At 39.4% G+C, this 11,472-nt stretch overlaps 1 protein-coding gene across 1 annotated transcript in view; it reads right to left on the bottom strand.

The window, feature by feature from the left end:
• Positions 1-11,119, bottom strand: part of LOC140165791 (uncharacterized) — a 108,428-nt gene extending 97,309 nt beyond the window's left edge. The window contains 1 exon segment of the mRNA XM_072189113.1: positions 10,664-11,119. The gene's annotated coding sequence lies outside the window, so the exon portion shown is untranslated.
• Positions 11,120-11,472: the final 353 nt, after the last annotated feature.

Raw genomic sequence — 11,472 nt, forward strand, 5'->3', positions numbered from 1 at the left:
CCGTATTGAGAGCTTATTTCACAGCCCGTACATGTTTAAACTTTGGACCCCGACTTGGACCTCACCATCTGATTTGTAAACAACTTTACTCCTTTTCCGAGCCATCAGCACTTCAGAAACTTAATATCTAAAAAAACATGTGAAAATTATTCATGACTTTCTGAAATGTGCTTACATTTAGTGCACCAAATGACTGGCTAAAGATTTCAATAAACGACATCTGGGGCACGAACTTTGTTTCCTAAAGGTACAGATGTACAGTGTTCTAAGACCTCACTCCACAATATGCACATCTATCAGGGCACAGTTCTTAAACCCCAATACATTTGTACATTCATTGAATGACCTCTGAAAATTTGGGTACAAAAACTCATACCTTTCAACTTGAGGTCAAATTTTTGCACTATGAATATGTAATTGAGGTTATTGGACTTTGTCATTGGGATGAGGCCATTGTGGTCCAAGTGCCTGATTAGATCACATGGCAGACCTGCAGGTATATAAATGGTAAGCATACTTAGTAGCCACTTAACTTCAAGTCAGTGATTGTAAATGTCATGACTTGCCCATCCCTGCCCTGCTGTACAAAATGTAGTTGCAAATCATCCCATGACATTTTAAATGCCAACTTATACATCTCAAAAGAACCGTAAGATTTATAAATTTATGCTTTTGAGTATTGGTGAATATTTCATGATTAAGGGAGGAAGAAGGCAAAGTCCTTGAAGATGTTGAAAAAATATGTGTGGGTGGGTGCATGTCCATGTGGGTCTTTTTCAAAGTAATTTTACTATAATAATTTGGAATGGAGTTAGGAAATTCCATTTCATTTGCTCACCTACTCTTTTGCAATTTTATTTGCAAAGAGTGGTTTGATATAGGTATTGCCCTGTGTTGTCTGCCCTGCCCAAAGTGCCCATGCAATGACCTTAACAGTGGCGGCACCACGGGGAAGCATGAGGGGGCAAATTCCCCAGTCAGAACTCTTTCCCCACCCCGTAAAAACCCAACCAAAATTTGCGCAGAATTTGTTGATTTTGCCCCCCCCCCCCCGAAATTTACTTTGCCCCCTCAATTCCCCCCGCAAAAAATTCCTGGCGCCACCACTGGACCTTAACACCAATAGACGCTACTAGGGTTTTTAAAACCATAGACTATCTAATGATGGTCTATGGTTTAATAAATAGAAGGGTTAGTTATAGGGTTATTAAACCAGACCCTATGGTCTGTGGTTTAATTTAAAAGTTGAAAGCGAGCTGTTGGAAACTGCTTATCCACAAAAATAGCCTGTTTAGTAAAGTTTTTTGAGGGCCTTAGCTTTCGATCCTAGCACTAAGCATGTTCTTTATCAAAGGCAAAGTGACAAGACAACACACAAACATTTTGGCCCAATTTAGTTTTAAAACTGCACATTTCCATGCACTTCCTCCATAACCAGGTCTGTCCCCATAAACAGGTCAGCTGTGCGATTTGAAATTTTGCCCTCCTCTGCCTCGTTGGCCCCAGTACGCCCCTGCTGTAGGCTAACTAGTGATGATAACCTGCCCAGTTTTGACACCCTTGAACAAGCATTGGAACCCAATCAAGATTTAATACCCACCCCCACCCCACGGGCTCAGGGGTGGTACCGTCAGGGTTTGAATTAGTTAAAAAATTTTGCGTGTAGCAGTTTTTGGCTAATTCATCATAATCAGGATACTTCCATATACTAAAGCACTATAAAAAGTGCTATACAAATGCAAAATTGGGTAGCAGTTACTTCAAAATAAGGAGCAAACTGCTATGCGATACAGCCAAATTTGAACCCTGGGTACCGTGTATGGCTAGTTGGCTACATAATTAAAGGCATTTGTTCCCTTAAATTGTTTACTTTAAAATGCTAATTCAGAATATGATTCAGCATCAAACATCGAGCTTAGTTTAAACTAGTCTCTGATAGAGCTCTTCTTCTCTGAGGGCAAAATATACACACTATCATCCAGTCTGTACCAGAGTCTACATAATCTTCAATGTGTCATGTCGCCCATCCATCTCACACAGCACTTGTAAGCATGACCAGGCTACTGAACATACAAGCTCAAAGCATGACTTAGTACAATGTGCAATACGACTAATGCACATACACTGCAAAGAGTATTACTGGGGTAATGGCCATTCTCTACTAAGGGACCGATCGTTATTTACGGCAGGGGGGGAATGGGTGTTTTGGCAAAAATATCGACAACAAATTTCGCGTTCCCCCCTTGCGTCCGCTCAAAATTTTCGCGTTCCCCTTGTTTTCCCAATTTTCTCCATTTAAAATTTAACAATCCCCCTCCTGGTTCAACTAAAATTTCAGGTTCCCCCTCAAGACCACAAAAAATTTACCCATTCCCCCCTGCCATAAATAACGATCGCTCCCTAACATGTATTTTTTTATAAAGCACTGTTACATTTTCTTAAATATTAAGGTCACATAAAATTAATCGCATGTTCTTGTCCGGAGGATTTTCATGATTTGATAAGAAAGGGAGGTGGGTGTTTTTTAATGTACCCAGTAAATTGTTTATAGTAGTTTTCCATCTTTTCAAAAGTGATTGAAGAAATTGAAGCCCTTTTTCTTTCTTTCTGGAGGATAAACCCCCCCAGCAGGTAGAGTACCACAAAGAGACATGAAAGTATGTTGTGTAAAAGTTTTACTTCATTGTATTCAAGTTATCCTGTTCTCCAAAGTCTTTAAATTGTTTTGAAAAATCTAAAAAAATGTGTCCACATTGTTCTGAAGCTTTTGTGGCTTTTATTGCAGGTTAGAAATTTGATATATCTAGGTATCCATACAAAACTCATCCATGGAACTATCAAATTTCTAACCTACAAGAAAAATGCTGACATTGCATCATTTGCATGCAAGAAAAAAATCTTACCCAGAAGGTAAAAACTTTTGCACTCAAAATAATGTTTTGTCATTTTCGGAATTGTAGAATTTTTTGAACTTTTCAAAATTCTGTGAAAGGTTTCTCCTTTATTTTATTAGCAATAAAAATAGCAAATTTTGATGAAATGAGGCAGAATTAGGCAAAAACTCATTTGATTCATACCTCATTGCACAGTGCACACCCCAACTAAAGCATATACAGCAGGGACTGCCTTTTGAGAGCGATAGCAATCGCTCTCTACTGCTCTCCTTAAATCTGCTATGTGAGAGTGATTCTTAGCTCTCCTTAGTTGACCATTCTCTCCTTACATTCTATTGTAAATGCTCTAGGAAGTCTAAACAGCTCTCCTTGAAGGCACTCCTGGAAATTTGACAAGACAAGGCCTGATCTATTTCTGAAATATTGGTCATAAATTTTATGAAAAAGAATTTAACCACAGATTGCACCAGAGAGAAACCAGGGCCCTTAGGCAGGCCCTGGACCCCAGCTGCATGGACTTTGTGCTACGTTCTTGTGATGTCCACTTCGCAGCTCGCACACATATTGCTCCGACTTTGGGAGAATCAATTGATTCTTGCAGAAGTCTCGCAGAGTCTGAAGTGAGGTCCTGTTAACATTCTGGATAAACATTTTGGTCAACATTTTATTTTAACTAGATGGACCGCGGTTCTCGGATGTCGCGGTTTTCGGCGCACAGCGTCGACCGTGATGCCTCCACTAAAGGGAGTGATGTGAATTCACAAGTTGATACAAAGCTTCAAGCTTCAAGAGGAGACTGAATTTGACCTTACAATGTAGATGACACCTGGATGACCCCAAAACAACCTTTCAATGACTCCTGGGTGACCCCGGATGACCCCAAAATTTCATTCCACCAAGTTTCATGCCCACATAGTAGTTTAGGGAGCACGGTGGCCGAGCGGAACGGGCTAGGACTCATAATCGGAAGGTTGCGGGTTCGAGCCCGGCGACGCCATCGTGTTGTGCCCTTGAGTAAGGCACTTTATCTCGACACTCCTCTCCACCCAGGTGTGAAATGGGGAGCTGTTATGAATACTGTCCATTGAGCGCCACCCAAAGGTATGAGCATGCCTTGGGCATTGTATGGCAGCTGACATATTCTAATGACAGCGGAATAAATGTAAAGCGCTTTGGTACATGTTCACATGTGAAAGGCGCTGTATAAATACCAACATTTATTTAACATTTATTTATTTATACTAATTTGACCTCAGATGACCCCTGGTGACCCCAAAATGACCTTCCAAAAATTTGGCTCTAAATGTTAACTGTACCCACCAAGTTTCATGCCCATACAATAGTTTTTACTAATTTGACCTCAGATGACCCCTGTCCCCTGGTGACCCCAAAATGACCTTCCAAAAAATTGGTTCTAAATGTTGACTGTATCCACCAAGTTTCATGCCCATACGACAGTTTTTACGAATTTGACCTCAGATGACCCCTGGGTGACCCTGGATGACCCCAAAATGACTGTCTAAAAATTAGGCTCTGAATGTTGACTGTACCCTCCAAGTTTCATGCCCATACGACAGTTTTTACTAATTTGACCTCAGATGACCCCTGGGTGACCCCAGATGACCCCAAAATGACCTTCCAAAAATTTGGCTCTAAATGTTGACTGTAACTAATAACCTTCAGCAGACATAGCATTAGGTGGTTAATAAAAAATATTTCTGTGCACGAAAAATCTGCAAGTCAGAAGAAAATTATTTCGGAAAGCATCTTGTAGGCCTATTTTATAATAATTTTTTAATGTGCATGCATCATCAAAAGTCGAGAGAAAACGATGTAGGCAACCACTTAAACAGACCAAGAAAGTGGTCAATGATACCAGTAATTCAGTTCGTAGTCTAATCTTGCAGCTGTTTATCTTTTTAAGACACAACATTTCATTATTTTGGTCAAAATTCTGGAATTCCGTATTTTTTTTGGGGTGACCGTACTATTTTTCACGTTTTACCGTACAAAATACGGTGAAACCGTACTAGTTGGCATGTCTGGATTAACTTCATTCATAAAAGAAGGCTGAAAAGTATACATTTAACAAAATACAGAATACCTGGGCAGCAAACACAAAACGTTAAAATTTTTCAAGGGTACGGTATTAAAAGCACATTTTAATAACATTCAAAAAACATTTCTGAAAACTTGATGCAAAACATTCTAACCAGAATGTTATTTAAGTGTTGACAAAATATTTTCTAAAAATGTTTGCCCAAAATATTTTACAATACCGTACCGTAACATTCAATACCGGTATACCCTTAAAAAAAAAAAAAAGTTAAGTTAAATCCTTCCCAAGCCTTTCGGCCCATTGGGCGGCGCTTCATAACCCTAGGCCACATGTCTGCAAGCAGAAAAGCTACAGCAGGGGCTAGTCCACTGGTAGCCATGTGTTTAACTTTCCTTTATTCTTTCAATGCCGAACGCCTGGCAAGAAGGCAGTAGGTACCATTATTAAAGCCTTTGGTATGGCCCGGCCGGGAGCCGAACCCGCGACCTCCCGATCGTGAGGCGGACGCTCTAACCACTAGGCCACCACGCAGGTTTTAAAAAAAATACCCATAAAAAATCAATTGATGTGTTTTGCCCAAATAATTAGACCCCAGTACTTTAATAATTTTACTAAATATGTCTTGTTCCTCGAGCTGAAGTGCTGATGAATTACTATACGCCGAACAACTGAATACAAGCACATCGTACGGACCAATATATTTTTGTAAACATTTTAGGCCTATAACAAAATGTAAGTTCGTACAAATTGTACAACTATAGTTTCTACCCTATGACCTATAAAAGTTACCTGTTATCAAAGTGTCCGCAAAAAACTGGTCATCGCAAGTGTCATGTGGTAATGTTATCAATGCGCGATTAATTGCAATATGCGCTCAAACTAGTACGCGGCGTGGCGCGCTATGTCCGCAGATTTGCGTAGCGCCATGATTGCGAATGTATTTTATTATTGTGATTCACTTTTGAATGTAATGTCCGACCGCGATGTCGTAAAACTATGGAATGGGAAGAAAAGAGGAGAGAGAGGATGGAGAGAGAAATAAAAGGACTCCCAAGTCTAAGAATTATGGTAAAACTTCGCCTGATGGTGTGATTTCATAGTTTTATTAAGAAGCGAACGTAACATGGTGGCAGCGGAAAAAGTAAATCTACAGGTACGCCATTTCCAAGAAATAGCCTAAGAAAGACTCAAAGAAATCACCAAGAAAACATCAACGAAGTTTTCAAGAAAGAAACTGGAAAATTACCAAAGAAAACATCAACAAAGTTTTCAAGAAAGAAACTTGAAAATCGACAAAGAAGGTCTCAAAGTCGCTAAAGACTAGTTCAGCTTTGAAGAAGAAACCTTCAGTGAGTTAGCCCTAAGAAGAAAGAAGAGGACGAGAGGACGCAGAACTGCTGTTGAACAAGAAGAAAGAAGAGGACGCAGAACTGCTGTTGAACAAGAAGAAAGAAGAGATCAGTATAACTGATTAAGGTTTAGTTACGATGGTAAAACCTTAACTGTTGTATTGGAAGAAAGAAGAGGACGCAGAACTGAATAACTGTTGTATTGGAAGAAAGAAGAGAGCGTCACAGATAGCTTCGCTACAGAAGAAAGAAGAGAAGAAAACAGAGTAGCTTCGTGACTGTATCATCATCAATTCCGTTCAAATACCGTGAGATTTGATGCACATTAATACATTTTCATCGTTGGAATATATTGCTGATTTGTGTTCTTCTGGAAAAAGACAGGTGAATCGTGTTTTCATCAGTGGCAGTGTTGTCTACATGATCTACGCATCGGTGTGGCAGATTGATGTGGAAAATGGATTACGAGAGGCTGTCTTCAGGTTCTAGCCTGCTTGGATTCCTTGCTAAATGACCAGACATTTGGTATGATATTTTGACTGTTGGCCTTTTTACTTGAAGACAATCAAGAGATGTTTATATTTTCACGGATGAAAATGATCAGTAATATATTATAAAATTTAAACGAGGATTGTGCGATAGTGAAGCAAGTATTATAAATATTGCAAATGTACGTGCACAAATGAAAAGTACGTACACCGAAATGTGTATGCACATATCAAAATTAAATGTTGTATACATCATGTTTAGTAGAGATGTAGGCCTAAGCTTACATAATGCACGTCAATCTTTTTGTGGCATTCAAAAATGTTTGTTGTGTAAAGTATAATTGCGTTTATAAAAAATAAACAGCAATGAAACATTATATTGTTTTAATTTAGTGTTATCATGCACATGGACAAATGTGTGCATTATTTCACATGCAAAAACTCGAGCCAGAGTACAAAAATATGTGTAAGATTTTTTATTGGATTGTTGTACATGTAATAAGCTTTACAGCGCTTTGGGATTGCAGCAGTAGTGCGCAAGTCAATCGAGTCGACATTTCTTTAAAATTGAAATGAAGGGATAAAGTATTTATATAATATGGTCGTCAAAAAACTGTTGTGTTTAAAATAAGATTTTATCACAAAATGTGCGTATTGATCAGGATTTCATGATGAATTTAAATTTCTGGACAAGCGTTTGGTATTGCAGCTATAGTGCGCAATTAGTCAAGCGACATTTCATATAAACATGGACATGTATAACTTAATTCATTATGTTTTGGAGAGATGGAAACTTGTGTGAGATTATCATTGGAGAAGAAATTTATCACATAAATTTTATTTGTATTTATGGCAAATGTACGTTGGAGAATATTTTATAAAATGAATTAAAACGTGCATTAAAAACAAATGTATGCATGAAATTATATTTATGCACACAAAAAGATGTAAATTTAACGCGATTTAAATGTGCATTTTTGAGATGATTGACACAATCATATATAGGAGTTCGGGAGTGTCATGTGGTAATGTTATCAATGCGCGATTAATTGCAATATGCGCTCAAACTAGTATCAAAGGGCGTGGCGCTATGTCCGCAGATTTGCGTGAGCGCCATGATTGCGAATGTATTTTATTATTGTGATTCACTTTTGAATGTAATGTCCGACCGCTGATGTCGTAAAACTATGGAATGGGAAGAAAAGAGGAGAGAGAGGATGGAGAGAGAAATAAAAGGACTCCCAAGTCTAAGAATTATGGTAAAACTTCGCCTGATGGTGTGATTTCATAGTTTTATTAAGAAGATAAGCCGGCAGTGAACGTAACAGCAAGTATCTTTGATGCTGAAAACTAAGGATATTCACGCAGGGACAGGCCAAAAACCTTACCTCGATCGTAAAATCCAGCCGATGCATGTCATAAATAATTCATTATTACATTGTGTAGTTGTCACTGATTGTCTCCATGTATTGTTATTGCACCTACGATCTCGCGCGAGAGCAGTTGTCAAGCTGAATTTATACTCGATCGCTGGATCCCCACGTGAATTCGCCTCTCGAAAACCTCTACGAGGTTGTTGCATCGAGCACGCTGACTGGCTTAGCAATTATCAAAATAGTTTTGTAAACCAATCAGGTTAGACGTACTTTACTGGCAAGTCACATTAATTAATACCGTAAAAGGCCGTCGCGTTCATTGATTGGCTTACGATTTCAAAGAATGGCTTTTGCAACCAATCACAATACGGGTTATATGACGCCCGTCGGAAATTTTGCATACGTCCACGATGACGTCATTCCCCAGAGCCACGAGGCTGGCTTTTCTACGGAAGCGAGCAAGTGGTATAAAGTCAGTTTCACAGCTGTGATTTAATGGAGCACATCCACAGCGCATTTGACAGATAAAAATGAAATTGGCAATTCTGAGCAACGGGATTCCATGAAATGGACGATTATGTAAGTTATTCTACAGGATCGGTAATAATTAACAGCTGGTCTGCTGTATTTGAAGTGCATATTGAAGTTTGTAAGTTTGTGACTTCGTATGTTTATTGCAATTGATATTATAGGAAGCTTAAATTGGCAGGCTCTCATGCAATGTATCCGTCTCTTCCTAACATACCAGATTGTTTGTAATAAACGCCTGGGCGTTGCATTTTTCCAAAAGGGGGGCGTTTATTGGAAGTGAATTGTCAGTGAAAAAGCTTAAAATCATGTTCAATTTCCGATGGTGCTCCTATTAAAAGGAGGGATTTACACTATACATGATGGCGGCGCCCACGGAAAATGATATTTTCGTGGGGAATACAACAAAATTACACCTGTAAGTGCATGGAATTAGTGAAATTCTACCATAATTAGGCAATGAAATGGTTGGGAGTTGAGTCATAATAGGTTTTGTCCATTCAATTTAGCGATCGTGACTGACATGACTGATGCAAGTTTTAAGCTTACCTACACGATATGTCATGGAAATGTTCGCATTTTTGTCAATTTTTCACAGAAAAATTAGAGGGGGCGCTTATTAGAGGGGGAGCGTTTATTACAAACAATACGGTATATGGACGTTCAGGGCAAGTCATACTGAAGTATGACTTGTTCACACAGGGTATAATGAATGGGATGGGGATGATTACATGAATTCATGATGGGGCCAGGTCCCAGGGTCAGATGGGGAGGGGGGTTACTCGAGAACTCTACATGTAGCTTCAAATTTGCACACGATACCGGGGTAGTTTATTAGCCGCATTCGATCACCGTTGACATTTTAAATTTTGCAACGGATATTATTTTATGCTGTTTGCTAATTGCTTTGTTAACAATGACATTTGAATTAAAGTTATAGTCAACTGTATCTTTTGAGTAAAAGATTGCTTATTTCGTACAGTCCAAAATTTTGTAAAAAGTACATTTTTGACTTGATAGCCCGTCGTGATCAGCTGAGCCGTGTTTACTGAACTTCCATTGCTTTACACGGTGCCATGCTTCAGCAAATCAGACTAGATTTTGAATAAAACAGTCTCTAGCCTCGAATGTGAGCTGAAGATTATGACGATGAGCAAGTTTGTGGCTCTCGAGCAAATGGTGGTGGAGCTGGACTTGAGAACTGAGCAGCGTGGCATGGCAGTGCGGCCCTGATTTGGTAAAACGATCTAACTTGAAATTTGGATATTTTGAGATAAATCCATATCATGGGTAATGTGAGGGCGCTCTTTCCATTGGTGACCCCAGACAAACAAGAACCTAGACCTATGACTTTGACTCGCGTAGTGAAGCCGACACTGCTTAGCAAACGAATTTGACAAGGACGCATACCCGACGCAAACAAGCAGACATGTGTCGCGTCTATGGAACATGTTGCATTTGACGCCAAGGCGATAACGGCGCAGTAATCACGCAAACGAAGCGCGTCAAACATGTTTATGATATTTCTCCGCGCTAGTAACCCCGTCAATCCGTCAATATCACCTTGGATACGGGGCTTCACCTCCCGCTGTGGTAAAGGATGGGCAGTAATAGGTCTAGGTTGGTATGTCTATGTTGGTGACATCCTAAAAGCACCACCATGCCACCAAATAATGAGATTTTTATATTTTCTAATACATTAGATCTATTTAATAATTTATTTTATTCAAAAAGAAAAACGTCAAGTGTTCAAACTTTAAAGCTCCTTTTCTCGAAACAACAATTTTAATTTCAAGTTAGATCATTTTACCAAATCAGGGCCGACTGTGGAGTGAGTAGTTTCTGCCTGAGCCAGAGGCTGTACTGTAAATGTCAAATCATTTAATATTTGATAATTATTAACATTTAATGCCATGCATATTCGTGTGGTCATGGAAGTACTAGTACTTAAATGGTGTGGTGATCTTACCTTGCAAATACCAGGCGAGGTTATTGAGCAGTTCTGATCCGAGTTATTAATACTGTCTCAGTGTAAGCTTATTGATTGATATTGTCATCAATGTCAAGCATGCAAGTTCCTGTCACTCATCATGCACTGACTGACTGTTGTTGATTGAGCAAGCTGCTCAGTCAGATGATGATCGTGCCAAAATTGAAATGGCCTTAGTTACCCCGTCAGCCAGTCGCTAGCCGTGTATTCCTCTCCAGCAGCAGATTCAGAAGAATAAATTCTCAAAGTTGATGGGCTAAATTTCAAAAGAGTTCCATCTATGAGGACAGACAAGAATCCGGAAGCGAAAGAGGAGCAGCCGAAAAAAGTGTGATCATCTCCTGAAAACAACGTCGTCTCTACAACGTAAACACACAAAGGCGTCCTATGTGACAATTACACGTTATTGAGAATCTTGTATCTGTGCAAGAGACTGTTTGGGTTGCCAGATTCAAAATTACTAAACAAAATGCTAATTCGTGCGTGGTTAAATCGCGAAACATCTCATCTCATCCGTCAGCACCGGGAGTCAACAAGGAAGACATCATTGCCATGATTTTTAATACTCGACGCATCACGCTAACGTAAGAGCGTATATTATAGAGAGCAGGTTGTTTACCCTTTTTTGGTCTAAAAAGGTCCAAATTTTGGGAAGAAAGTCCATTTTTCACAAAATCGCCCCTCTTATCACCGTGTTATCAGCACCCCCAAAAAAAGCCTGCATACGGACCTGCCGAAAATCGTTCATGATGTACCCGGTAGTGTTCCGCAATGTTATGTTATGCAGC

This window comes from Amphiura filiformis, chromosome 12 (assembly GCF_039555335.1).
Source record: "Amphiura filiformis chromosome 12, Afil_fr2py, whole genome shotgun sequence".
Taxonomy (NCBI): Eukaryota; Metazoa; Echinodermata; class Ophiuroidea; order Amphilepidida; family Amphiuridae; genus Amphiura; species Amphiura filiformis.